We start from the raw sequence: 26,768 nt of genomic DNA on the forward strand, positions 1-26,768 counted from the left end.
TTAAAAGTAAGCAGTACTGGTGGGTGGAAGAAGAACATGTAATATAGCCAGGTAGCGAGCAGATGTATCAATGGAAAGAGCTCAAATATATAACTATATGGGGATCTGAACTGAAGGTCAGGCATCTCTAAAATGCAAGGCAAATTCTTTGGTTTATGCCATGAGAAGGTTGTGCAACAACGTCCATTCCCCTGATAGTAAACACATTTTATCACTCATTTTAGCTAAGCAGAAGCAGTTGCGGCCTATGGTTATGAAGCCTTGCAGTAAACTCTTGCTCTGGATGGACCCTGTAATGTGCAGATCAAACTCCAGTCAAGCTGCAAAGCACCAATTAGACTGGAAGTCAAATTCTTGAGATAATCATATAAACGAATGCCACCATTTCTTAATGACCTGACTTAACTTTGGGATCCACAAATTAATATAAAACATTTATTGTGGTTGGAACTTCCGAGAACCACCGTGCTTGTAATCCGTGGGCCAGCTGTAGGAAGGATTATTTAACGACATTTGATCTTGCAGACTACTCGAAGTCAGAAATGTCCCCGAAGCATGTAAGAAAGTTGCAAAACTGCAAGTTAAAAGTGGTTTCTTCTTTAAACGGAATGAATGAATTTAATACAAATAATTGGTGAGAGTACAATACAGAAGGCTCCTTTCAGAATGCTGTGACAGAATACCAGAGACAGGAATGGCGCCACTATTTTTCTACACGAAAAAAAAGATCTAAGTGCTTTATAATTAGTGCCATTGGTGAAGAAATCCTATTGTTGTGAATCAGCTGAACCCTCTTAATTGAATAACTGTGGAAGGGCACAATGCAGCTTTACGGGGTGGTTGGTACAAGAGATACCCCCGCCTTAGTCAGAAGTAATCCAGTTTCGCCAGGCTATCAGTGTGAATTGTTTGAGGGAAGAGAGACTGCACCTGCTGTGCGTCTTTATGTGGTAATGACAGGTCGTGCCTTTAGTTTGCCTATCATATCATAGATGGAAATAAATCACTGCACGTGCAAAAAGCGTTTGACATGCTTAGTAAAAGAGTGCAACAAAAAGACATTTGTTTGGTGGCGTGAGATTGTGCGTGCAAACAAACAGTCAAAAATTCAAACACGAATGCACGCAAACCGACACATGCACACATAAGCATTAGGATTGGGGGGGGGGGCGTAGACAGCAAGAGCCCCTCTGTGGGACCGACAATGCGATCACAGAGGCATAAAATAAACACCAAGAGTGAAGAGATTCATGCAGCCATGCTTCACACGCAGAAACACACTCATGAACGAACAGAGGCACGCATGTAGATATAAGCCGACAGACTCTGATTTGCTTTGTAGTTGTGTTTGTTTGCACCAAACATACACACGTGGTAAGCGGCGAAAGTAATCGAGCAGAGCATCAAAGCGGCAAAAGTGAAAGTAATCAGGAGCAGAGCATCAAAGGGCTGGGACATCAAAGCGGCGAAAGTGAAAGTAATCGAGCAGAGCATCAAAGGGCTGGGTGAGAAGGGAGGGGGGAATGCAAGGAGCAGCTGTGCACGTGCACGCCATCGTGCACTCAAGCCCTAGGCCAGCAAACCATGTGGGTAGCACTTTTGAAAGCCCACTTACAAAATGTCTCAAAGAGACAGCTTTCGCTGTCTCAGCGAGACCTAACAAAGAGACAGCTTTCGCTGTCTCAGCGAGACCTAACCAGTGGGCAAGAGCACACCGTTCTTTGTTGCAAAGGATGCTAAGAGGTTAGCTGTGCATGTATATGTAAATAGTGCATTCCCACAGGCCTCAAGATAGATTAGGGAACAATTATATATCTTCTAACAAGATGACTATGTTTGCAATTAAAAAGCGAAACAAAACTATGAAAAACTAATAAAAGGCGACGAAATGAAACAGCGCGAAACTATCACTAAAAGCGCAATAACAATGTCGCATGTTCTGCCGCAAAAAAATCAATGTGTATGCCGCAGTATCTTGGAGCATCTGTATCTTCGCTGTCAGGCCCGGTATGGATGTCACGCCCGTTGCAGACCCAGGCACACGGGTAGCAATCAAAACGGTCGGCCCAGATGTCAGTCGTGACCACGCCTTGATAGGACCGAAACAATAATTAATCAACAGGAGCCCTACACTACGCTGGTCACCTTTCTCCTTCCGTCCAGAATGGGAGACGAGTCGACAGCAGCGTAACATGTACGGCTCAAGACAGGCTGTCATTGCCCGATACGTGGCTAACTCACCGCAACACCTTCAACCGAACTAGACGCGCTCAAAACCGAACGGTACCCGCCAACTACAGGAGGGCGGCTCGGAGTAAACACTGTCGGACTCCACAGCCAACCAGCACTTCGGAATTGTCTGTGGTGTGCTAGGATTGGTTAATACACCCTCGCTGCTCCAATCCTTGCTCACCTTAGCGTTAGTAGTACGCCCTACACCCAGGTTACGCCCAGAATTATGTTCGGCTTTTGGATTGGTTGTTGTGAGACCCGGAAGTGCTAACATTACAGACAAATGGCATGACAGCCGTTGAAAGTGCTGCAACGGACAACCAGTATTGGGTTGAATGCACGGGCAGCCCGTGTAAGTAGCGGGCCAGTGCTTTCCATAGTCTCTGCTTTCATGCTTCAGCTGGAGATTGAGTGCGATAGTCTTTGTCTCAGCAGGTAAGATTGTGTGTAATACATCTGGGAGAGTTTTTATTTGATAAATCCGACCGTGGTTGAGAGCTCGTCCAAGCACAACTGTAGTGTGCAAAATGTATTTAAATTTATGTCACTGTAGCGTGCTTGGGACTGACTGCCTGAAAGAGTTAATGTGATGTTACTGCTGCCTGGGCAGATTTCCCGGGCCGAGGAGAGATGGTTGTCATGGATACGCGTCGCGCCTGGGAACATTATTGTTATATCCTGTCCCTGTGGAGGCCACAGTTAACATTAATGGACGAGACCCTTGATGCGGTAGTGGATGAGATGTAGCGCTGTGACATTAAAGCAGCACAAATAGACGATTGGTATATACTGTGTGTGTGAGAACTCCTCCCCAAAAAATGTGGGGAAAAATACTGCATTCTACAACACATTTTTCATTATATATTTAATTGTATTAGTTTGTAAGTTATAGTAAATGATCAGCTTACAGTGCACCAGGACACAGCAATCTTTATTGGGGCTCTTCATGATCCCCCTCACTGTCACCCTCCAACAGTTCCTCTCATCTCTCCATAGCCTCTCACTCACATGTATTTCATTTATAGTGCCTCTCATACCAATGTACGGTGTTGGAGCATTTTACATCACAGACACAGGTATAAATCAGTGTATAAAAATGTTACATAAGACAAAAGGTATTACAAGGTGTAGGAATCACATGTCATCCATAAAGGTAGGCATTTTTTAAGAATACTTGATCTGGAGAAGCACAAAACTCAGGATTCAGAACGTAGCAAAGTGGTTAGAATTTACTTTACTTATAAGAATTTATTTTTACCCAAACAAACCCTTTTTAGCAAAATTAGGATAATGAAAGACTGGGGGAGGGGGTGGTGGAAACATCATTTTCTAACCTAGATTACGATTGTAATTTATGAACAGCACAGTAACAAAGGGATCTCTGTGTCAAAAGCAGTAACCTACGCTCATAAAATACTGTTCTGTGATCTACATAGTACACGCTCTTTGTAGGAGGCATATTAACCCACTGCGCTGCCTTAGAGAAGTCAACATTTCTACTAGACAAAACTCTGATCTCTCTCAAGCAGGCATATTATCTCCAGAGTTATCTTGGTACTTTTATTTTTGCCTGAAAGCTGTTGGCTATACAAGTAACTCTGCAGTGCTTTTTAAAGCTGCTGCACTGCTACAAAACCGGTCCCCTACCCTTCCAGCTTCCCAGGGAAATGCCTTGTACAGCCATTCCAGCCTTGCACATGCCAGGCACCTCTTATTTTTCCATTAAAGCACAACAATACGCAAGCTACTGCAAATTCACAAAAGTGTTATTAACTAACTGTGAAATTGAGGATTTATCACCCCTATAAACGTTAAAAATCAGACTTCCAGCACATTTCAAAATGATTGGCTAAACTACCCAGGCACCAGTGTCTATACGGACATATTACAGTGAGTGTATATTCGTTTTTTAGACAGAGGCCCGTTCTCTTGTCTAGGGAGGATGAACATTTAAACGTTTTCTGGCTTGAATTGTGACATCTACGGGTATAGTTCCTGTTAAAGACAATATGAACTGGGTGTAAAATAACTAATATTAAAAGGAGAAGCACAAGTACATGTCCTAGAATGCAACCGATTTTGGCAAAAAAAGGCCTGGCTGGTGTCAAGCATGACATGGAGAGTCTTGGTCTATGCTTTGGCATCCGATTGTGCAGAGCAGATGGTTTTTCATTACTTTAAATTCATACCAAACATGTTTTTAAAGTAGGTTTCGGAGTGAGCAAGATTGTTTTGCATGAGCTCAGGCAGAAAGAATCACCTTGCTCGTCGAAGACACAAAAGGTTTGCAAAAATTTCCCCTTGCTTCTACCTGAAACGCTATCCTGATTGATTTTCACACAGCTTTACAACATACGTACGAGTCCCCTGCCATCAACCGGACGAGTGCCCTGCAGCCCACCGGACTCCATGGTAGACTTCCCTTTTTAGGTCGAGCCTGGACAGCGCATGCACTGCTCTGCAAGGCATGCTGTTTTGGAGTATAGACTTGAAGCCCCGCCTACTCTCCACCCATATTTTCCATTGGCTTGTGTCATTGTCCTTCCTAAATTCTGGCTTCTGATCCGTTAATAGGCTTGTTAGTCCCTCCTTAGTACCACCTTGTCTTCATTTGTAACCTCCAATGATGACTGGCCCTTTTACTTGTGTTGTTACACGGTATGTCTTATTTAGTCTGTAAGCACTATTTTCTTTAATTAGTTTCTCCTACTGCAGGCACAACATGCTTTCCTACAGCATTCAGCACACCTTGCGCGCTTTCACTTTCCAAGCAGCCAGGACAATGGTGGCCGCTTCTTTGACATGAAATAGATCTCGCATTTACAAGAGTTTGAGCTATTGGGATTGTAAATCACAATGCCTTTTATTTATGTGTTAATTATAAAAACAGATAAATAAAAGGCATTGTCATTTACAATGGCAATAGCTTAAACTCTTGCAAATGCGAAACCTATTGCATTGCAAATGCTTGTTTTGAAATACGTCACCGACAAGACACATTGCCGGCCTGGCACTGGCTGCCCTCTTGTAGTGGTCTTTGTGGGGTTTTTTCCACTGCATTTTGATGTACAGTGACTCAAATAGGTGTATTGAATCGCCGGGGGCCTGCATTTTCGTTTGTTCTTCATAGTATTCTACTTTATTTCCCTCTCTGAGTTGCATTGATTCCTTGTTTATGCTACGAATGACCAGCCTTGTTTCCAGCTTTGCCACAATAATTAGTATAAAGAACTGCTGTTTTTGGTCCCATGTAATCATTTGTATATCGGTTATTGCCCTGTACCGTTACAAACACACTGTTGTACGTGACTGTAATCCACTTCTATGTGAAGAAACTGTTGTGGTACTGATAGCTGAATTGCTATTTTTGGTACTCATGGAAAATAAAATTCAAACAGATTTAAACAAAGATTCAGGACATCTGTGCCCTAATAATTGTATTGTCACTGCATTTATATGGCACTTACTACCCCTGCTGAGGCGTCGAAGCGCTTTTTCGGCGAGTAGCACGCTACTACAGAACCTATAAAGGATTAGTGGTGAATTAGTATAGAGAAATATGAAAAGTAATTTGATTGGTCGGCATGTTAGTCAGTTATTTGGATCAGGTCGTGGAGGGAGAGAAGAGGGAGGAAAAGGTTTGCATTTATATAGTGCTTGTTACCCTGATGGGGTGTTGAAACGCTTTTTTGGCGAGTAGCACGCTACTCCGGGACCCATTAGGGCTTAGTGGAGAATTAGTATAGTGAAATATGAAAGTAATTTGAGTGGTTGATATGTTAGTCAATTATTAGGATTGAGTAGAATAGTGGAGGGGTAGAAGAGGGAAAAGGTTTGCGCTTATATAGCACTTGCTACCCCGGATGAGGTGGGGATGTACTTTTTTGGGCAAGTAGCGTTCTACTCCAGAACCTATAAAGGATTAGTGGTGAATTAGTATAGTGAAATATGATATTAGTTTGAGTGGTAAACATGTTAGTCTGTTATATGGATTGAAACAGATGGAAGAGGGACGTGTATATATGTGTGTGTATGTATATATAGGTTCCATTCGTCCTGCTTGGCAGTGCATTTAGCGCTGTTTGAAGCGCGCTTGTTTTTAAAGTACCCGTTTTTTATTTATTTTTATTTTCTTTCTATTTTGCCCTGTTTTTAGTGGGGTAGCTGTCCCCTTAGCTCTTAAAGGGCTGTTGGTTTATAGACCCCCTGGACCGGCTGGCTCCTTCTTCGAGAAGCTGCAGTCAGCTATCTCGTTGCTGGCCTTAAGAGCGGAGCATTGTGTGTTGGCTGGAGATTTTAACTTTCATATGGATGAGGGAGAGGACCCTGAGGTGATTAAATTGATCGATATTACGGCCCCTCTAGGCCTTGTCCCTCACCTCTCCGGTCCAACACACGATAGGGTCCATACCCTGGATCAGGTTTTTTCGACGCTCCCCTTAGAGGGGTTAGAACTTTTACCGGTGCTTTGGTCTGATCATAGATTGGCCAAATTTTATGTGCCAGGCTTGGAGAAACCCTCTAGTACCGTTTTTAGACAGCAGGGACTAGGAGTGAGGGCATTCCATCGGGTGACCCCAGAGATGCTAGCTCAGGCTTCTCTTGATCATCCTTGCCCCTTTTCGGGCGATTTGGAACGGGACCTCGAGTCTCTGCAGGCGTGGCTGATGGACAGGCTAGATGATCTCGCCCCTGTGAGGACACCCCGAGCAACATCAAAGCGGGTTTCTGCCCCTTGGTTTACGGAAGCACTGTCAGCTTCTCGCCAGCAGTGCAAGGTGGCTGAGAGGGCGTGGCGCTCACATTATGACCCGGCGGCCAGGCTGCTGTATAGGACCACGATTAAAACATACCATCGTGATATCCTCCTTGAGAAAAAGCGTTATTTTGCCAGGAGAATAGAGGCTGCCTCCAATTCCTGCAAGGAGATTTTCACCATTGTGAGGGAGTTCACGACTCCACGGTCTAATGTAACCCAGGCCGCGCCCACTGAGTCGTGGGTTTCTGCTCCTGCCAACTTCTTTACAGCTAAGATAAAGTTGATTCAGGACTCCTTTCCCTCAAGGATGGTGGAAGCGTGCCTCAGCTTTGCGGATGAGCCAGTTCCATCGGCTCCTGAGGAGTTCATCTTGGCCGATTTTCCGCCTATTTCAGCTGCATCGTCATTGGCATTGATGATCAATCTTAAATCTGGGTTGCCTCTTGACCCATGCCCTGCCAAATTGTTGGCGAAGATGGTGGCGGTTGTTAATCCCTTGGCAAATCCACTCTTGAATCTCTTTGTGTGAGGGGGTGGTCCCGCAGGCTTGGAAGCAGGCGATGGTGATCCCCTCCTCAAGAAGCCTGGCCTAGACCCTGAGGCGTTGGCCAATTATAGGCCAATCTCTCTTCTTCCTGCGCTGGCTAAAATTGTGGAGAAGCACGTGCACACCGTGCTCTCTGGATTTTCGGAAACCAATGATCTGCTTCATCCTACTCAATCTGGCTTCCGCCCCAATTTAAGCACCGAGACGGCGCTTTTGGAGGTGTCTGAAGCCATTAAGGAGGCACTGGATTCAGGAGGTAAAGCTATGCTTGTCATGCTTGATTTGTCGGCGGCCTTTGACACCGTCCCCCACGAGGGTCTCCTCCTCAGACTTCATGAGATCGGTCTGAAGGTGACGGTGCTCAGCTGGTTTAGATCATTCTTAGCGGACCGTCGACAAACGGTCTGGGTCTCCCCAAGCTCTGCCGTGATGCCGCCTTTGGGAGTCGGAGTACCTCAGGGCTCTGTGTTGAGTCCGACTCTTTTTAACATCTTTATGACTCCATTGGCCGCTCTGGCGGAGTCCTTGGGGGCCCAGATCGTATTCTATGCCGATGATACTCAGCTCCTCTTTATGTGTGGGAAAGGTGAGGAGTTTGACGGAGAGAGTATTCGTGAGTGCCTTGGGGCTGTTTTCAAATGGTTCCAGCTGAACAGCCTCAAATGCAACTCAGATAAGTCTGAGGTACTCTTTTTTTTTTTTTTTTTTTTTTTTTTTGGTTGTACCTCTGATCCAGATTGGCAGGAATGGTGGCCGACTAATATGTTTCCTCCTGCACATTCCTCCCAGCAGGCAAAAAATTTGGGAATTAAGATCGACAATGGTCTGACGCTGAGATCTCAGATCCTCGGTCTTACGGGTACATGTTTTGACCTCCTGAAGATGCTCCGGAAGTTTCTTCCTTTGCTTTCAGAAGAGCACAGGGGGATCACTGTGCAGGCCTTAATTGGCTCCAGATTGGACTATTCTAATGTCCTATATCTGGGTCTTCCGGAGTATCTGTTACAGCGCCTTCAGGTGGTCCAGAACTCGGCTGCTCGGGCTATCTTCGGCCTTCATAGGCGAGCCAGAGTGTCTGGCCTTCTGCAGTCGCTGCACTGGCTGCCTATCCGGAAGCGGATAATCTTCAAGGCGTTGACGCTGGCTCATAAGGCTCTCTATGCCTCGGGCGCGAAATATCTGCAAAGGAGGCTTACTTTTTATCGCCCGGCTCGATCTTTGCGATCCGAATCTCTCTTCCTTGCGGTGGTCCCTCGAGTAAAGAGGGCCCGCGTAGGGGGTCGCTCCTTCAAGCTGAAGGTATCGCAGCTTTGGAATGCTTTGCCATTGTCTGTACGGAGCCCGTCTAATTTGTTGACCTTTAGGAAGGGCCTTAAAACTTGGCTCTTTGCCTCTTAGCATGCTTTCTTCCTCAGTTTTGCTGTTTTTCTTTTGTCTTTCTGTGTTATGATTTTATGTTTTCAAGCTGCCAATAAAAAGCGCCGGGACACTCCAATGGAGTAGCCGTGCGCTATAGAAATCCTAAATAACATAACATAACATATATATATATATAGCAGGAGGCTTGGGATGAGTAGAAGGAAAGTGGAGGGGTAAGAGTCAGGGAAGGGTTTAGAAAGGCTTGTTTGCGAGATCTGAATAGTAAGAGTTATGAGATGATGCAAGGAGGGGTAGACAATGGAAAAGTCTTGAAAGGGTTATTTTGGGGGTCCTAGTAATGGTATGGGGTTTGGGATGAATGAGAGAGTAGAGGTAATGAATATATTGATAAAGTAAAGGGTGAGAAATAGAGTAGTGCATTGGAAAGAGTAGTAGAATGAGGTTTGATATGAGTCCGAGTTGAGGTAGAGGATTTATAGAGAGAGCGCTATAGGGGGAGAAATAGGGTAGTGCATTGGATATACTGAACTAGATGAAAAGTAATAGATATAGTTTTTTTTTTTTTTTGTAATTCAATAGTGAAGCAATTGTATAAGATAGTTTTTTTTTTTTATTGGCATTTCAAAATTATACAATATACAAAACCAAGGAAAATAAACTCTCAGACTGTAGCACAGCAGCAATTGTCTTACAGTGTCAACAGATCCGGCAATTAATCAGCAAGTCACATATACCCCAGGCATGACAGGAGAATTGTATAAGATAGTTATGAAAAAAGATGTACTTATTTATACAGTCACTTATTTACATGTTAAAAACATAGAATAATGTAACTCAGTATTATGTACATTTGTTAAGCAGAATTAACGAATATCTATATTTCAAAAAACATAAGTAATATACACGTTTATACAAAGCAATACACATATATAGGTACATATCTGTAGTTCAAATTAATGCTTCTATACAGAGGAATATGCTGTCCATTTCTTTTTGCGTATGGTGGTTATGTGGGGAAAGAACCAATTCTTGAGTAGTTTTCTGAAGATAAGGTGGTTATTCGTGGATCTTATGTTGAATGGTGAAGAGTTCCATAGTTTGGCTCTTTGAACAGAGAAGGATGTGCTACCCATGGGTTTTTTCTTGTACGTTGGGATTTTGAGGTGAGGTGCCACTTTAGAGCGGAGGTGCCTTTGTTGAATGTGTTTGGTGATTTTATCCCTGAGAGAAGAGCGGTCCTGTACCATGTATTCTTTGGGGGAATACAAAGCAGCTTGAACTTGGATCTTCTGGCAACTGGTAACCAATGCAGGGCTTTTGAGGCAGGGGAGATATGGTCTTGTAGCTTTATATGTAAGAGTAGTCTGGCAGCTGAGTTCTGAATCCATTGTAGTCTTTTCATAGTTGTTTAAAGGTGATTCATGCTAGAGGCTATTGGCGGATTAGAGTTTAGACAGAACAAGAGAGATAGTAGCCTGGACCTTGTGTGGAAATTCCTGATGGGGTAAGATTGGCTGCAGAGTTTTTATAGTAACAAAGCTTGATCTTGCTAGTTTGTCCACTTGGGCATTCATTGATAGATTGGAGTCCATGGTCATTCCGAGGTTTCTTACTTCCTTTGATAATTTAGGCAGTATTCTCAGATCATCAGGCTGGGCGGTGAGCAGGTCATAATTTTTCCAATCGCCACAAGTGAGTATTTCTGTTTTGGAAGCATTCAATTTGAGATTGATCCACGGCTCTGAGTCAACTGAAAATTTGTGAATTTTCAATGTCTTTGGGGCGTTCCTGTTGAAGGAGCATTTGCGTGTCTTCTGTGTAGTTACAGCATGTGAGTTGAAATTGATTGATCAGTGCGGTAATGACTTTGTGTAGATATTGAAAAGCATGGGCGAGATGCTAGAGCGTTGAGGGACCCCTGCTTTTGTGAAGTACAGTTTGGCTGAGAAGAGGGGGGTCTATGTATGACATTAGTTCTGTTGCAAAGGTAGGATGTGATCCAGTCCCCTCTATTCCGGCTTCGTAGAGTCTTTGTATCAGAATGTCATGGATAACTGTGTCAAAGGCAGCCGAGGGATCCAAGAGAAGTAGTGCAGCAATCCCGTTGCGGTCAATGTGTTCTTCACGTCATCCCAGATGGTAACGAGGGCAGATTATATGCCTCTCCCTGGACGGAATCCCGTTTGGAAGTCTGAAAGTATGGCATTATCTTCAATGAATTCTGACATCTGGGCAAATGCTGCTCATTCTATCAGTTTGCCCAGGAAAGGTCAATTTGTAATAGGTCTGTCGTTGTCTGTGTTCAGCGGGTCCAAATTTGTTTTCTTCAGTAATGGGCGTATGTATGACTTTCTTGAGTTTTTCTGGAAGTATTCGAGTTGTTAAGGAATTGTTGATTGTTCTGACGGGTGTGACAGCAGAGGTTGTTAGAAGAATTGTCTTGAAGGTTTGCTATGGACAGGGTTCAGAGAAGCTATTGGCAGGCCTGCCTGCTTTGACCAGGTCTATACATTCATCATGTGAAATGTGTTGAAAGATACGGAGAGGCTAAGTTAGAGTATTCTTGGATTGTTGTTTGGAAAAGGGTCAGTGCTGGTGCTTTGTCTTTGTTTTAAATATGAGTCCAAAGTGTCTGCTTTGGCCGTGTAATGATTTGACAGTTTGTCTCTGAAATTGTGGGTAGGGGGATGAGCTCCTTTTAGGCAATTTGGTGTACGTAATTCACTGACAATTTAATAGAATTCTTTATTTGCACATTTAGCATTTTTGAATTCTGTCTGGATAGTACCCTTTCTTAACTTTTTTGATAGCTGACTTGTATAATCTGTTAATTTTCTGAAGGCAAAGTTTGCCTTGATTGGTGTTTTGTTTTGAGCCAAGCAAGTTGCAGCGTTCTAATTTGTTTTTTTTATCTTTTATCTCTGTATTTCTCCAAAGTGCTTGTTTTCTTTTGTTCTGTTGTAGCGTTGTTAGTGGTATTAGGATATCGAAAGCTTCTAGTAGCCATTCATATAGTTTTTGAACAGATTTTATTGTGTCGAGATCTGTACTGGATGTTAGTTGTGTTTCTAAGTGTTCCAAATTGAGTTTGTTCTACAGTCGATCAGTGGATGCACGTAAGGTGGTTTTAGGGGTGTTGCTTTGTGTTTTATATTGGAAAGCAAGCAAATGGTGGTCTGACCATGTGGCGGGAGTCATAGTTTGAAAGGTAACTAGTTCTGTATTAGCGAAAATGACATCTAGGATGTGTCCAGCGATGTTTGTGGACAATCTGATGCAGGTTCAGTGCGTCTAGGCAAGCGGTGATTGTTTTTGGATGCGGCATATTGGGTTTGTCAAACCAAATGTTGAGGTCACCCAGAACGCATAGGTTGGAGTGTAGTGTTGTCCGGTTTGAAACCATGTCTAGAAGTGTGTCTGAGAATGTTGCATTGTTAAAGGAGGAAGACGGTGTAGGATTGCATCTCGTGAAAAGGTCCTCACAATCTTTTATGATGACGTCGTCCGCTTTGGTGATATGTAATGTTTGTCTGAACACAACAGCTAGGCCACCTCCTCTTTTGCCTGTATGATTTTGGGTGATTGTTTGATAGCAAAACCAAAGGGGATGATGGACGGAGTGTTGAACATTGCAAGCACTCACCCCCAGTCAACTGATCTGGGTTTAATTCATCATCATTCTTTAGCTCACTCCGCCACCCCAGTTCAGACATGGCCATATGCAAATCAGTCTGACCCTGTGCCTCATGGGAACAGTCCAGCCCGAACTGCCAAGCCATGTCTTCCCTGGACCGGAAATAAGCATCCTGGGACCGGTTTCGGGTTCATAACCCTCATAAGCCGGGCTGTCTTGAATCCAGTGGTAAAGTGAGCAAGGGACCCATGTCTGGGCATACCCTGCCAACTTAGGGTGAACAGGGCAAAACCAAAGGGGATGATGGACGGAGTGTTGAACATTGCAAGCACTCACCCCCAGTCAACTGATCTGGGTTTAATTGTTTGATAGCCTAGAGGAACGGCGTCATGCAGGACTGGAGCCATAGCTCCCAACCATGATTCCGTTACGAATAGTATATCCGGTTATGCGTCCATGAGAAGGTTGTTTGTTTTTAGAGAGAGATCAAGCATTTATTAGTAGACCGTTTAGGAAATGTGCTTTGGTGATCGTGTGACTTTGTTTTGTAGAATAGTGAGCAGTGTTTTGTGGGCTTGTAGCAGGTGTGTCCTTAGTGTTTGGTATTAGATGTATGAGGATAGCAATCTTGTAGCTGTTCTGTATCGTCTTCCTCGTCCAGCAGGCTATGAAGTCATTTTGATGGGTCTGCATTTTGAGGTGGTGGAGACTGTGGTTGAGAGTGAGTTGGCGTGCTGTGTTTTTGTTGTGTAACCGTGATGTGCTTTAGACGTGGAGAAGCGAAGTTGTGAGGTTCGGCATTTTGCTTGTTTTGTTTGCGTCTGTTTAGGGCAGAAGGTGTATGAGTTTGGGGGGTGGTGCAGCATGTGGGTCATGTAGTAAGGTTCTAAATTGTCCAATGGATGAGAGGCGGTTAAGAGAGTTGCTGTATATATGTGTTAGGTGTGGTGGAAGAGAGAAAGCTTGGCATTGGAGTTTGTTCATTTGTATAGTCTGAAAGGTGGGTGTACGTTTGTGATGGAAAGCATTATGAGGTGTTGCCCTTGAGAGATTTTGTTGTGCTAGTGTATGTGTTATGTTTTTGAGGAGTTGTGAAACAAGGCACTGATGTATTTGTTTTATGAGATGGATTTGTTTGTTTAGTATTGTTTGTGAGTGGAAGTTGTAAGGTAAAGGACGTGGTGATGTGTTTGTGAGTAGAGTGTATGCTCTGTGTAAGAGGGGATGCAGTTGAGTTAAGAGTGTTTGTCTTAGACTTGATTTCTGCAAGAAGAAATATGTGTGGTTTGGTGGAGTGTACGTGTTTTGAGGTTGTGTTATTGTGGTAGAAAGAAGAAGAGGGTGTTGGTTGGAGAAAAGACGAAAGGCTGAGTATAGGTTTGTTAGTGACAAAAAGGGGTCTCTTAGGAGAAATTGGAGCAGGAAGTGTGTGTGTGTCTCTGGATGGGATATAGTTGAGTATGGTGTGGTTTTGGGTTGTGTTATTGATGAGTGGATTGGTTAGTGGTATAGAATAGAGTTGTGTACTGTTTGTGGTTGATGGTGGAAATGTGTGGTGGCTGAGAAAGAAGTCTATAGGTTTGATTTCTGGACTTTTGTAGTGGATGCTGAGACATTGGACTTTGTCTTGTGTTAATTTGTTGTAAATAAGTAGAGTACATGTGCTATGAGTGTTACTCTGGTTGTGGATGGGGTAGGGTGTGTGTTGGTGTATGTAAATGTGGGCAGCATTCCATGCCCTAGTCCCCATCAGGCTCAAACAGGCAGCTGCCCTTGTCCTCTCAGCCCTTAATCCCAGTGCCCTGGCTGAGACGCCCTGAACCCTAGCCTTAAATAGCCCTAGTGATAAGGTGACCCCTTCGGCCAATGGGAACCCTAACCAATCACACCAGCCCTAGAACCAGTAGGACAGCAGCCTCTTAAAACTAATCATAGCCCTAGTCCCAGCATCCAATCTGGCACGAAACCATAAGCCCTATGTCCAATAGAAAGCCTAACCCCAGCCCTAGTCGCAACCCTGCTCCCAGCAGCCAATCATACAGGAAACCCTAAACCTAACTAATGATGCTGTCAATACCGCAACCTGGACGAGTGGGTGTTACAAAGCAGCTCTCGTGCCTTTTTGTAAAATGGTTGATGTGTGTAATGGGGCTTTTGTCAATGCCTCATTTGGTCAGGTGGCGTGTGTTCTACCGTTAGGTGCTGTTGATAAAGGGAATTTAATGGTCTGTCAGCAGTTTGTCACACTGTAACAGTGGGCGTGATACCACTGCTGTCAGTATATAAACAAGTAAGAACTGGTGAGGGAGCAAAATGTTTACGGGATTTCTTCCTTTCTGCCACCTTAAAAGTCACAGGGCAGGTTCAGGCACAGAAGCAAGCTGATGGTTATACAGCAGTTTCCTCTGACAGTGTGTGTTGAAAAACCACGGATCAAGAAGGCATGGGGGAGGATAGCAGGTGAGCCAGAATCACCATGACCACTTCAGAGAATGCTCGCTTGTTGGAAGATTGTTAGCTGAGAAAGCAGTTGAATAGGTGATTGTTACTGTTAGTGCCTGACAGTGTAAATAAGACTGTACCAATGAATGCCCCCACCTTTTAAACATGGCATAAGAGGGCAACTGTCAGGGCTCCTTTTAATAAGAGTTTGGTATGCCTGCTCTCAGTGCCTTAGGTAGTAAGAACTGGGATATTCGTACTGATTTTGGTTCCTCAGTTGCTAAAAGTAGGTGCAATATGGCAGCTACCAATGCCTTTGCTAGTAGGGTAAAGTAATCCCAAACATTTTATAACTGTCTATGCCATAGCTTATCCACTCCATACGAGGGGGGTGCTGGCAATGCCTCTTTTGACAAAGGAGGGACATCTGGCTGCTGCAACTGCCTCAACTAGTAATGGGTTGTTAAGATTAGACTGCTTAATCTGGTAAAGGAGGCAATCCTGCTGGCTCAGTCGATTAATGCATCCTTTCGATGGATCTGTGTTTGACTTAATGGTCACTGCTTCGAACGTCTTCACGTCCACTCAGTCTTTCGTCCTTTAGAAGTCAATAAAAACTAAAAACAAGCATTTGCAATGCGATAGGTCTCGCATTTACGAGAGTTTGAGCTATTGGCAATGCAATAGCTTAAACTCTCGCGAATGTGAGACCTATTGCATTGCAAATGCTTGTTTGCTTACTAGCGCCCAACGCCCCTTTCTCTAGACAAGCTGCACCTAAAGAAAGGGGTGTGGCCAACATTTAAGTGAAATGGCAGCATGGGGTGCTTTTGACACAAAAAAAATCTGTTTGTCAAGTTGACAAACAGATGTGTTTTTTTTTTTTGTAAAAGCACCTATGCCGCACTTTCACTTTAATAGCGTCCGTGCACCTTTCTTTAGACACAGCTTGTCTAAAGAAAAGGGCGCGGCCTCCATGAACATGAAAACTCAGCATGGGTGCTAGTAAACAAAAAATAAATAAGCGATGCTGCTACCGTTAACACAAAAAGAACAGTTGATGGACAGAATGCAGAACAATGTCCTACATTCACCCCAGTACAGAGATCTGGGCCTAAATCCATAGTTTTTTTGCTCGCCATTCCAGTTTGGACCCAGCCATATGCAAATCAGTCTTGACCCTGCGCCCAATGGGAACAGTGCAGCCCGAACTGCCACGCCAGGTCCTCCCTAGCCTGGAAACATGCATCCTAGGACCAGTTTTAGGCTTTCAGCCCTCATCAGCCAGGATAGCTTGACTCCAGTGGCATGGAAAGCACGGGACCCACGTCAAGCTAGCCTGGCTGATCAGGGCTGTTAGCCTGAAACTGGTCCCAGGATGCTTGTTTCCGGTCCAGCAAGATATGGCTTCGCAGTTCGGGCTGGACTGTTCCCATGAGGCACAGGGTCAAGACTGATTTGCATATAGCTGGGTCTGAACTGGGGTGGCCAAGTGAGCTAAAGAACGATGATGGATTCAGCCCAGATCTGTGACTGGGGGTGAGTGTCTGGAAAGTTCCAGCGCTCTGTCCATCATCTCCTTGTGTTTGCTTTGTTCGCCCTAAGTTGTCAGGGTATGCCCAGACGTGGGTCCCTTGCTCACTCTGCCACTGGATTTAAGGTAGCCTGGCTTATGAGGGCTGTTAACCCGAAACCGGTCCCAGGATGCTTGTTTCCAGTCCAGGGAAGACACAGCTTGGCAGTTCGGACTGGACTGTTCCCATGAGGCACAGGGTCAAGACTGATTTGCATATAGCTGTGTCTGAACTGGGGTGGCGAAGTGAGCTAAATAACGATGATTTATTCAAACCAGATCTGTGACTGGGGGGTGAGTGTCTGAAAAGTTTCAGCGCTCCGTCTATCTCCTTGTGTTTGCGCTGCTATAGTTAAAGCGGACCACCATTAGTAAATAAAATAAAAGCGGGCGGCGTTCTATGACGTAGTGGGTGGAATAGGGGCAAATCATTAAACAAAATAGTGCACACAGCCAAGATAAAGCAGACCGTGTAACAAGACAAGTAAAAGGTCCAGTCATTATGAGAGGTAACCAATGCAGACAAGGCGGTACCAAAGAGGGACTAACAAGCCAAATAACGAATCGGAAGCCAGCGTTTATGAAGGACAATGACGCAAGCCAATTAAAAATATGGGCGGAGAGTGGACAGGGCTTCAAAGCCATACTCCAATACAGCATGCTTTGCAGCAGCGCTTGCGCTGCCCAGGCTCGAGCTAGTAAGTGACGTTGAGTTGGTTAACAAACATCTGTTAGTGAAGTACCACAATACCCTTCAGGGTGAACATGTGGTTTACAAATACCTGTTATTTTATGTATATGTGTTAACTTAGTGCTACATGAAAAAGATCCATTAATCTGTAAACACAATATAAACTGAGAAAGGGATGTGAGCGCTGTCTTTGCCCCACAGGTGAGATCTTTTTTTTCTAGTAGAAAGAGGGTGCTGGTAACATTTGTCATGTTGCTTTTGCCACTCGCAAGGACCGATTCAGGGTTGGTAAATGAGGTAAGGGGAATGATTAGTTATTTACGAAACATATAATACATATAATACTCTCGGTGCGTAATTAATGACCCTTTTATACCCATGAATGTATTTACTTTTATCTTTCGACGGTAAAGAGCATATTATTCCCCTCTTTGAATGTTGTGTGACAGCCTGCAGAAAGTGAGGGAAGATCGGGGGTCAAAAAAATCATAAAAATGTTACCCTCCCAGCTGCTCGACCTAACTGTAGTGCTCATGACCCACAAACTGATCTCCTCCAATTGTGTGCTTCTAGGCAATTATTTTATTTCAGAGACTCCCCCCTACTTCATTATTACATATTGGAGCACCTTCAAGACCAGTTCAGCATGCGCGCTGTACAATGGTACCAAAAAATCTATTGTTTTAACAGACTAAACATTTTGCTCCATGTAAGATAAGAATCTAGCGAACGTGTAGTGCACACATGACTCTTGACCTGCCTCTGAGTTTACTAATAGCATTGTCATCAAGGCGCGGGCAGGAATATTTGTTAGTTCATGATTAAAAAAATTAACTTTTAATAAATACTCTCAATGCAGTGATGTACTCTTATGTGCTAAGATTAAACTCTAACGCTTGTTAAAGAAATATACTTTTCGTAATTTTGGAGACCGTATCATATTCTAGCATTATCTTTTAATGCATGATTTACAAGACAATTATTTTTATCAGCTCGTGCACTGAGACGGAGCTGATCCTTGGCTCGGCTCTCCCTGTTCATTTGTTGGCTTGCCAAGTGCATGTTTAAAAATGCTCCCTTTTAATACCTATCTACGAAGTAATACTTTCTGATATAGGTGAAATGCTTCTATATTTTAAATAAATACATTCTTGAATTTTCCTTAATTTATTAAGGTGCGTCACACAGTGGGGCCTGCAGGTGTGTCACTCTGCCAGCTTGTGAGGTTGGAGTGACAGGGTTTTGACCCAGCCAGCTTCGAGTCAACTGATGTGTTATGATTCTTTGACACAGCTACTTTGCTTAAAAAGCTCGGGAGAAGCACTTTGCAAGGCGGACGACGTTTTAAGTACAGTCTGATACTGCTTCTCATTTCTGGGCAAAAGACAGAGGGTACCGTATGCAGGCCCTGGCAGAAGTGTACATGCATCTCTGGCTGTTTATGTGAAGCACACTGAATCATTGCCCAACAACACAAGTGTGAGCGGCCATCTTATTGGCTGATTGCAACTTGAGCTCTGCAGTCTAAGCGTGTGGTGCCCTTCAGCCAATGAGAACCAGTAGTACTGAAACACTTTTCGGGGGGGGGAGGGGGGGGGGGGGCTTCCGTTCTGCCATCAATTTGTGACCCTTTCAGCAATTCCCGGCCTTTTTAATAGTAATACACTGCCACTAGGGAGTTGTCGTTTCGCTGTTTTTCCAGTTTGTAGGTGTGGGCCTTAAGTCTTACCATATGAAGTGTTGTAGGTGAAAAAGAAAACCACAGGACTGGCTGTCAGTATAGAAGTTACCTGGAACCACTTTTCAGATATGTTATTGACTGCTCCCCAGTACCATCATTCTTTCTTTCAAGATTGGGAAGAGGAAAGCAAACATGCTGAAAATACGAGTTGCATTATTCGCATTTTCAAAAAGCATCACAATATCACACAAAAATTGTGTTTGAAGTACTCTGCTCCCACATTACACAACAGAATCATAGTTTGCAGTCACACAGGGACTATTGATGTCATTTTTTAATTTTTTTTTTTAAAGTAAATGTAGGAGGAGGAACTTTTTGCCACTGCCACACCCCAGAGAGTGTGGAACACATATTGAGAGTTGCATTAAAGAATGTTAGGAATTGCTTACCGCAACATTCAATGGGACACAAGCATATGTGCCCTTGAACGTAACAATCTTGCACTAAGAGATACATTGTGATTATGTATAACTTTTTCTGCAATACATAAATCAGGAAGGGCTTTTGAAGCTAATGTACACACCTTGTAGGTGTTTGATACTGTTTTTCGGATTCCAACCACAAAATATGTTTGTAATAGAGATTGCGTCCTCCTCAATGTCAAGAATGTTTATGCTGGACTAGATATGTGTTTATTTTGTGGTTAGCTTGTGGATTAGCTTTGTCAAAACTTATTCTGTTTTACCTTTGCTTGTGGTGAAACCAGTAGATCAAGATTGGGCCTGTACCTGCATTGCTGCAGGACCGCAAGATTGAGTACTGACCCTGTGTTAGAACTGATGTAAGGTTAAAGTTTCCTGTCTGTGAAGAAGTCAATAGACTCATTCAGTTGAATGGTGAAGAGAGATCTGGATTGTAGTTTTTCCTCTCGGAGCGGCTAAACAAATATATTACATATTTTTGATTGAGGGAGATGCTTGTATTTCCTTTCTCAGACATTCATAAATGTCAACCATGCGGATAAGGTTTGGCTTGCAGCAGAGATGTTTCTAAGCATCAAGGTGCCTACACCTTCTTTTTTTTTTTTTTTTTTTTTGCTGCCATTTGACACACCACAAGATGGAATTTCTATGTGACAGAAGGGAGTCCATAGTGCATAATTCTTCAGTTATTATAAAAAACATAAGCCTGTTGCATGTAGCAAAGACCATCACAAAGCGAGTCTAGAGGCTGCTCTCTTTGTAACTTAGATGTGCAAATCTATTGAGTTGAGGGTAATGTGCAATTTCTTATTACTTGAATCTGGAATGGTGGAATCGTACTTTGCCAAACAGAATTTGCTTGCATGGAAATTCTGCTATTTGTGTATATTTAGTTATAGGGGCATATTTTAGTGTGATCCTGTATGAATCTAACAAAAGCTGGTGAACATCTCACACTCTCAAGTTTGTTGGTTTCCATCAAACATTTGTAGTTCCTTTCGCACCTTGTGTCCTGAAAACAGTTGTAAGTGTACTCCCTTCAAGGCCAGCAGTAAATGCTTTTCAAGGTGGAAATGTGCAGGAGAAGCTCCATAGTATATGGGAATGCAGAGGAAGGAGTTTCTACTTAGCAAAACATTTTTTCACTGTGGAGAAACAAAATGTTTAAAGCTGTAAATGTAATTTGCTTTTCATTGCCACATACAGAAATGTACACATCCTCATTTCTGTATGTGACATGGCTATGCATAGGAGTACTCCTGAGCATTGATGCACTGGTTTACAGTTAAGGCCACCATCTGTTTCAATTGTAGGAGTAAGGTATTGGGGGCATGTTTATCACTTTTTAAAGAACATTTATGAATTTGGCCAATCTCTGTTACTTGCAAGCTTTTTTTGGCCTGCTCAGGTATTACTGAAACACTGGAGTAGAAGTTACGCTACTGTGTGTGGAGGGTCTATAGCAGATGAAGACAGATACACATCAACAGAGAGCCGGAATCCGCATTGGGATGAAGATCATCTACTACTGTTATACCCTGATTAAAATCATTTTGTTCCAAGAATTACCAAAATTGTCTTGCACCAGTTCTCGTTCTATAATTTTGGCATACCAAGGTAGTTTCACAATTCTTGCTAGTGCTGAATATTCAATTGTGTATGATTGCCAAACCTGTTAATTGAATGAAGACTTTATAACTTCAGAAAGAGAGTAATACATTTTTGTACGAACCCAGCATCTCTCCTTTCTACCACACCTAAAGACCTTAAGGTGGTGTGTGTGTTATAAATGCCATCAATGGCTAGAGAGCGTGGTCCCCTCCACAACCAGGGTGCATCAATCTCACTCTACCCGGACGTCACGGTTCCTGTACAGGAGGCGTGCAGGAAGTTTAACGATGTCAAGAATTCTGTTCTCAAACTCTGCCTCGAATATGCCATGCTTTATTCTGCCTAACTAAGAGGCGAACTGTTGCGCTTCGCCCTCCCAAATAATAGAAAATACCACCCTCCCACACGGAGGCCTACACACAGCGAAGAAATAAAAACACGAGGAAAGGGATTTCACTCTTCTAAAATCAGACACATCAAAAGACTGTTCTCAGAACAAGGAATGGGGTTTTATTTGTGCAACCCGCTCTAACAAAAATGCTTTCCCAGATGTCAAATGAACAACATTAAAATGTATATAGAGCTATATATGCAAGCAATAATATCACACTTATAAGTAGGCAAATGCAACTGTTAAATGCATGGAAAAAAATACATGAAACAAAATACATACAGATAATAATATGGAATAAAATACAAGCCGATAATAATATGGACATCCACTCAGAAAGATATATACACTAAATACATCAGATGATTACAACGACTGAAGACTTGAATGTGCACAAAGACACACTCTCACATCACAATGATGATTATAGCCACTGGAGACTTGAATGTATACTTAGACACACTCGCACATCACAACGTCAATAATCAAACCTGACCTGGTGTAAACACTGCATATTGGTCCACTCCAGTGTCGTGTAGTTCCTATAAATCTATATAGGATCTGTACGTTTAGACAACATAGACTGTGGGATTGGTGTCCCAACTGATTCCAGACACCCCCACTGGGTATGTTTGCCTGTATACCTAGCTAGCTCACAGTGCCACTGTAAAGTCCTCTTACCAAGGAGAGAATAGTTCTTGGAAACTAATGAACATGACAACCTTGTCCCATCCGGGATCGTGGAAACAGTACATTACTTTTCGCTCAGTCACTCGTGCTCACTTTGTCTCAGAGGGAGATACACAGAATAAACGGTGGGGACTTTTTCAATAAGCATTTATTAAATCAGTGTCATTCTAGTGTACAATAGGTGTGCTGAAACAACCATAAGACAGAAATGGATGTAAATGATTATAAGCACCAACAGAGTAAATGGATGGAGATTCCTACCATAGTGCTAAAACAATCCATACAGGCAGGTATATAAATACATGACAATAATAATGCGTGCTCCTACGATGCAACCCGATCTAGATGTATCTAAGTGTACCTAGCATGTATGTAGGGGTAGTGCCAAGGATCCCCCTAGGCTGAAGCCAACCCCATTACCTGAATTGAGAGACTGTGAGACCCCGTCTTTGTCTTGAGATGGACACCCCGTGAGGGATATCAGACCACTGTGAGCTGGAGTGTCTGCGTGCAGGAACCTCATCGTCTCCCATCAATGTGTCAGCATGGAAGTCTTTCTCCTCTGCCTGCCTTGGCATTGATGATATATATATATATATATCTCCCCAAAAGGTACCCTCTGGGGATTCTACCTTGCTGTGTCATGTCGGCCAGGGATGACCCTTGTACATGGTTATTATGCAGCAGATGGTAATCCTGCATTGATTCTGAGAATCTTCATGCATAATTAATGAGGCTGGTTTTCGGGGAAAACCACTTGACATTTTATGCAGTGCTTAACTAGGTAAAAGGTCAATACCAAAACCCGTTATGTGGTGTAATGGTACAGTAAATGTAGTTGAAGGGTCAGGACACTACTCATGCCTACATGGGGTACCCTATGAAACATAACACCAGACTGGGGGAGTCACAGCTGGGTTCAGGTGACTCCGCAAACCGGGAACTGCTACACTGTAGACGCGTCCGTCATTCACGTAAAAAAAAATCCCAATGTCCAAGTCAACAAACCCCATTTTTATAATCTCAAAGAACACTAGAAGTTTCCGAGAGGCCCTCCTCTGCGCCAATAAAACTTCCTGGAGTTAGCCATTCTCCATGCAAGCATTCCAAAGGCAAGAGAGTTCTCACATTCCTTCTGCCCTCTCACATGTTCCAGTCCCTTATCTAAATGAAGCCTACAAAAGTCTCCAACAGTACATAAAACCATCTCCAAAAACAACCTCAAACATGAATTGACTAAACACCTTGAGTAATCTGGGGTACTGCCTGTGGACAAAGCTCAATCTAGACGGAGTCAGAATTCAAGATGGCATGAGGCCATGACCAAGCCAATAGTAAGAACTTCATAATGCTTCCAGTGTACAACATAATGCACATTTGAGCACCACTGCAGTCTGAGACCAAGAAGTACATTCCACACCTCTGTCTCGCTCTCTCATATATGCTTTCAAATGTACATGCCACACGTTCTGTTCCTGGCAAGACAGTTCTACTCTGTGAGCGCTCCCCAATAGACCTGGCATCATTAGCGTGTGTTTCCCCCTGTATTTTCTTGCCTTTGCTTCCTGTTGTTTTGCTGTGTGTGGACTTCGTTTTTGCTGGTCTAGTTGCTTTGGACACTTTGCCACTACTTTTCAGATCCAAAGTGCAAGTGCTCCCTTTGTCAATTGTTGTTATGGATTGATATTTCCATGATTGGTTTATTTGGTTTACTGTTAAGTCCCTAGTACAGTGCACCGTGTGCGCCCAGGGCCTGTAAACCAAGTGCTGCTAGTAGGCTTGCAGCACTGATTGTACCACTTACACAGCCAGCCTTGCAACAAGGTCTCAGGCCTGTCATTGCGGTGCCTGTGTGCAGTCTAGTACTGCCATGTCGACCTGGCAAGGACACCCACTTGCCAGGCCCTAACCTTCCCTTTTCTTACATGTGAGTCACCCCTAAGGTAGGTCCAAGGTACCCCTGTGGGCAGGGTGCAGTGTATGTGAAAGGTAGGACATGTCCCAAGGTGTGTGGGATATCCTGATAGCCTTACAATAGTGAAAAACTAAATTGGCAGTATTTCACTATCTGTCCCATAGGATCGAATGGGGAGTTTGCTCATAACATCTTATGAGTATTTGTTTGATATGCTTGAACTCAGAATTTTAAGATGCATCTTTTAGTGAGGGTGATTTTTACATTCTGGGTTTGAAAATACCACTTTTAGAAAGGAGATATTTTCTTGCCTGACCATCCAGTGTGCTAGGTTGTGTATTGACTGTCTGGGTTTGGAGTGACAGGGGCTGGGTATATGCATTCTGTTCAGACAGTCACTTGGTGGTTTAATGTGTGTTCTGCCTCTCCAGGACTGGGCTGAATTCAGAGTAGGGGGGAGGAGATTTCTTTCACTCTTGAATGGGCCTGGTCTGCCTTAGACAATGCTGTCTCCACCTCCTGCTAGGAAGCTGCACCAGAGAAGACAGAACTGGTTATGGCTTCTCTGCCACAGAGAACAAAGGGTCTTGTAATCTAAAAAGAGGGGCCCAGACCCCAGACTTTTAGATCACTTTTGGGAATCAAGAGGAACCTTTGCCAAGGAGAAGAGCTGGAGAAACTGAGGAGGAATACTGCTCCTCTGCTGTTGGCTGTCTGGGGTTGACCTGTTGTGGCTGCTTTCTGCCAAGGAAAGGGAAAATGACTTTTCTGTGTGCCCTGCTTGCGGAAGATCTCCAAGGGCTTGAAGAAGAGCTTGCCTCCTGTTCCAGAGTCTCAGGGACACAAAGACTTCACTCCCAGCTCCCCTGAACTTCCTTGCTGGGAGTTTTGACTTGCCAAGAGGTGCCTGTATGTTCTGGAACTCTGGAGGTTGTTTTGGCTGTGGGAGCTGGAAAAGCAATGCAACGATGAGAAGCGCAACACATCCTTACCTGTTTCCGATGCATCGCCAAAGAAACCGACGCAGTGCCTGCCCGCGGCTCAAGATATCGCTGGATGCCGCATCTGGTGCACTGAAGTCCGAGATCACCACTCCGATTTTAACGCAAGTCTGCTGTACGGCTGCAAAAACTAACGCATCGTCCCGGATCGTCACGCATCGCATCAAGGCGCCAGGTCTGTCGCATCGTTGGGGGACGCAGTAAGAAACCGATGCATAACCTCCCCACACTGTAAGAAACCGACGCATCACCTCCTCTCCGGTAAGGAACCGACGCATCACCTCCCATGCGCAACAGTAAGGAACCAACACGTCACCTTCCCTGCAACCCTTTTTGTTTGTGTGTGCGACTCATTCGAGATACTTTGTGTGAAAAGTGTTGCATCTGCAATTTACTTTGGACAGCACTGTTTCTACCATTTTTTAAAGTCATATTTTTATTTCTGTGTGTGTTCACAAATGCTTTACACACTGCCTCTGAGATATACCTATCTGCTCGTGCCAAGCTACCAAGGGGGTGAGCAGGGGTTATTTTAGAAGTGTATTCCCCTTACCCTGACTAGGAAGAAGGGTCCCTACTTGGACAACGGTGCAAACCATTGCATTTCTATCACTCCCCTACTCTAAAACTACAAGGTTACACATAAGATATCTTCAAGGAAACCTGCACATGCAGGAAAATTGATGATGTACATTCAATCTAGGATAAAGTTAAACGCCAAAAGTCAATTAAAATAATGGTAGTCAAAGGTCATCACGTGGTCCCAATACATGGAAGTGCCTCTAGCACTACACGAACATAATGGTAAATCTAATTTATTTGACACCCTGGAGGAAGTGACGGCCTTCTGTAAACCGCTGTTTTCTGAGCCTTTTACACCCGACAAACGTCACCAGACAATGCTAGGACTTCCACCTCCTTGCCGCCAACTCCTCCATGTTGAACTGGCTTGGCACCCTGGACCTATCTTGTGTCTCTAGACCTCCCCACTGTGGTGTTTATGGTACGCATTTAAGGTTATGCACAGTTCCCTATATTGTCAGCATTGTTCTACACACATAAAGAATGTATACTTGTAGCTGATTCTTTTTCTTAACTTTCAGAGTCCTCTTTACCAGCAGGCCAGGCCATGCTGAGTCATTGCCTTTCGCATGGTGAACACTGCCTTTACTGTGTTGGGTCTTTTCTGTTTTATGATCTTATTCCTTGGTATTCACTGGATATGCTTTGATCGAATGTGGGTGGGTGGGGGGGGGGTTCTGTGGTTTTCTCTTTGTTGCTTTTTCCACATCTTTCATGTTGGTCTTCCATAGCACATAATTTATGCATTGCACCATCATTAAATTATGCGCCACGCACCATATACTTCGCCTTCCCATGACACTGCACTTTGGGTCGAAATCAGCAGTAGGAATCTCCCTTATCAAAAAGGATATTCTGGGGATTAAGAATCCCGTAAGGGCAAATAGGTCTTGTCTTCTCTGAATAGACCTGAGGTTAAAATAGCCTTTCTTCAGGAGACTCCTCTCCCAACCACCAAGGATCATTCATCTGCATTGGCTTGGGGAACACATTGTTGTTTATCTAGTTGTTGTTCATATTCCCATGGCGTATGCATCTTCAGACACAGAAGTATGCCGTTCTCCCTTCACCATTATTATTCTGACCCAAATGAACTTAATATTTTCCAACACTGCACCCTTGTGGATAAGTGCGTTTTGTTGGTCAATATATATGCC

At 43.7% G+C, this 26,768-nt stretch overlaps 1 protein-coding gene across 5 annotated transcripts in view; it reads left to right on the forward strand.

Annotated features, from left to right (window-relative positions):
- Window positions 1–2,525: 2,525 nt before the first annotated feature.
- CCP110 (centriolar coiled-coil protein 110) overlaps window positions 2,526–26,768 on the forward strand; it is a 391,171-nt gene continuing 366,928 nt past the window's right edge. For all 5 annotated transcript variants that reach the window (XM_085629056.1, XM_085629058.1, XM_085629057.1 and 2 more), the window contains exon 1: window positions 2,526–2,667. The gene's annotated coding sequence lies outside the window, so the exon portion shown is untranslated. The remainder of the gene's footprint in view (window positions 2,668–26,768) is intronic.

This window comes from Triturus cristatus, chromosome 10, assembly GCF_964204655.1.
Source record: "Triturus cristatus chromosome 10, aTriCri1.1, whole genome shotgun sequence".
NCBI classification, from domain to species: Eukaryota; Metazoa; Chordata; class Amphibia; order Caudata; family Salamandridae; genus Triturus; species Triturus cristatus.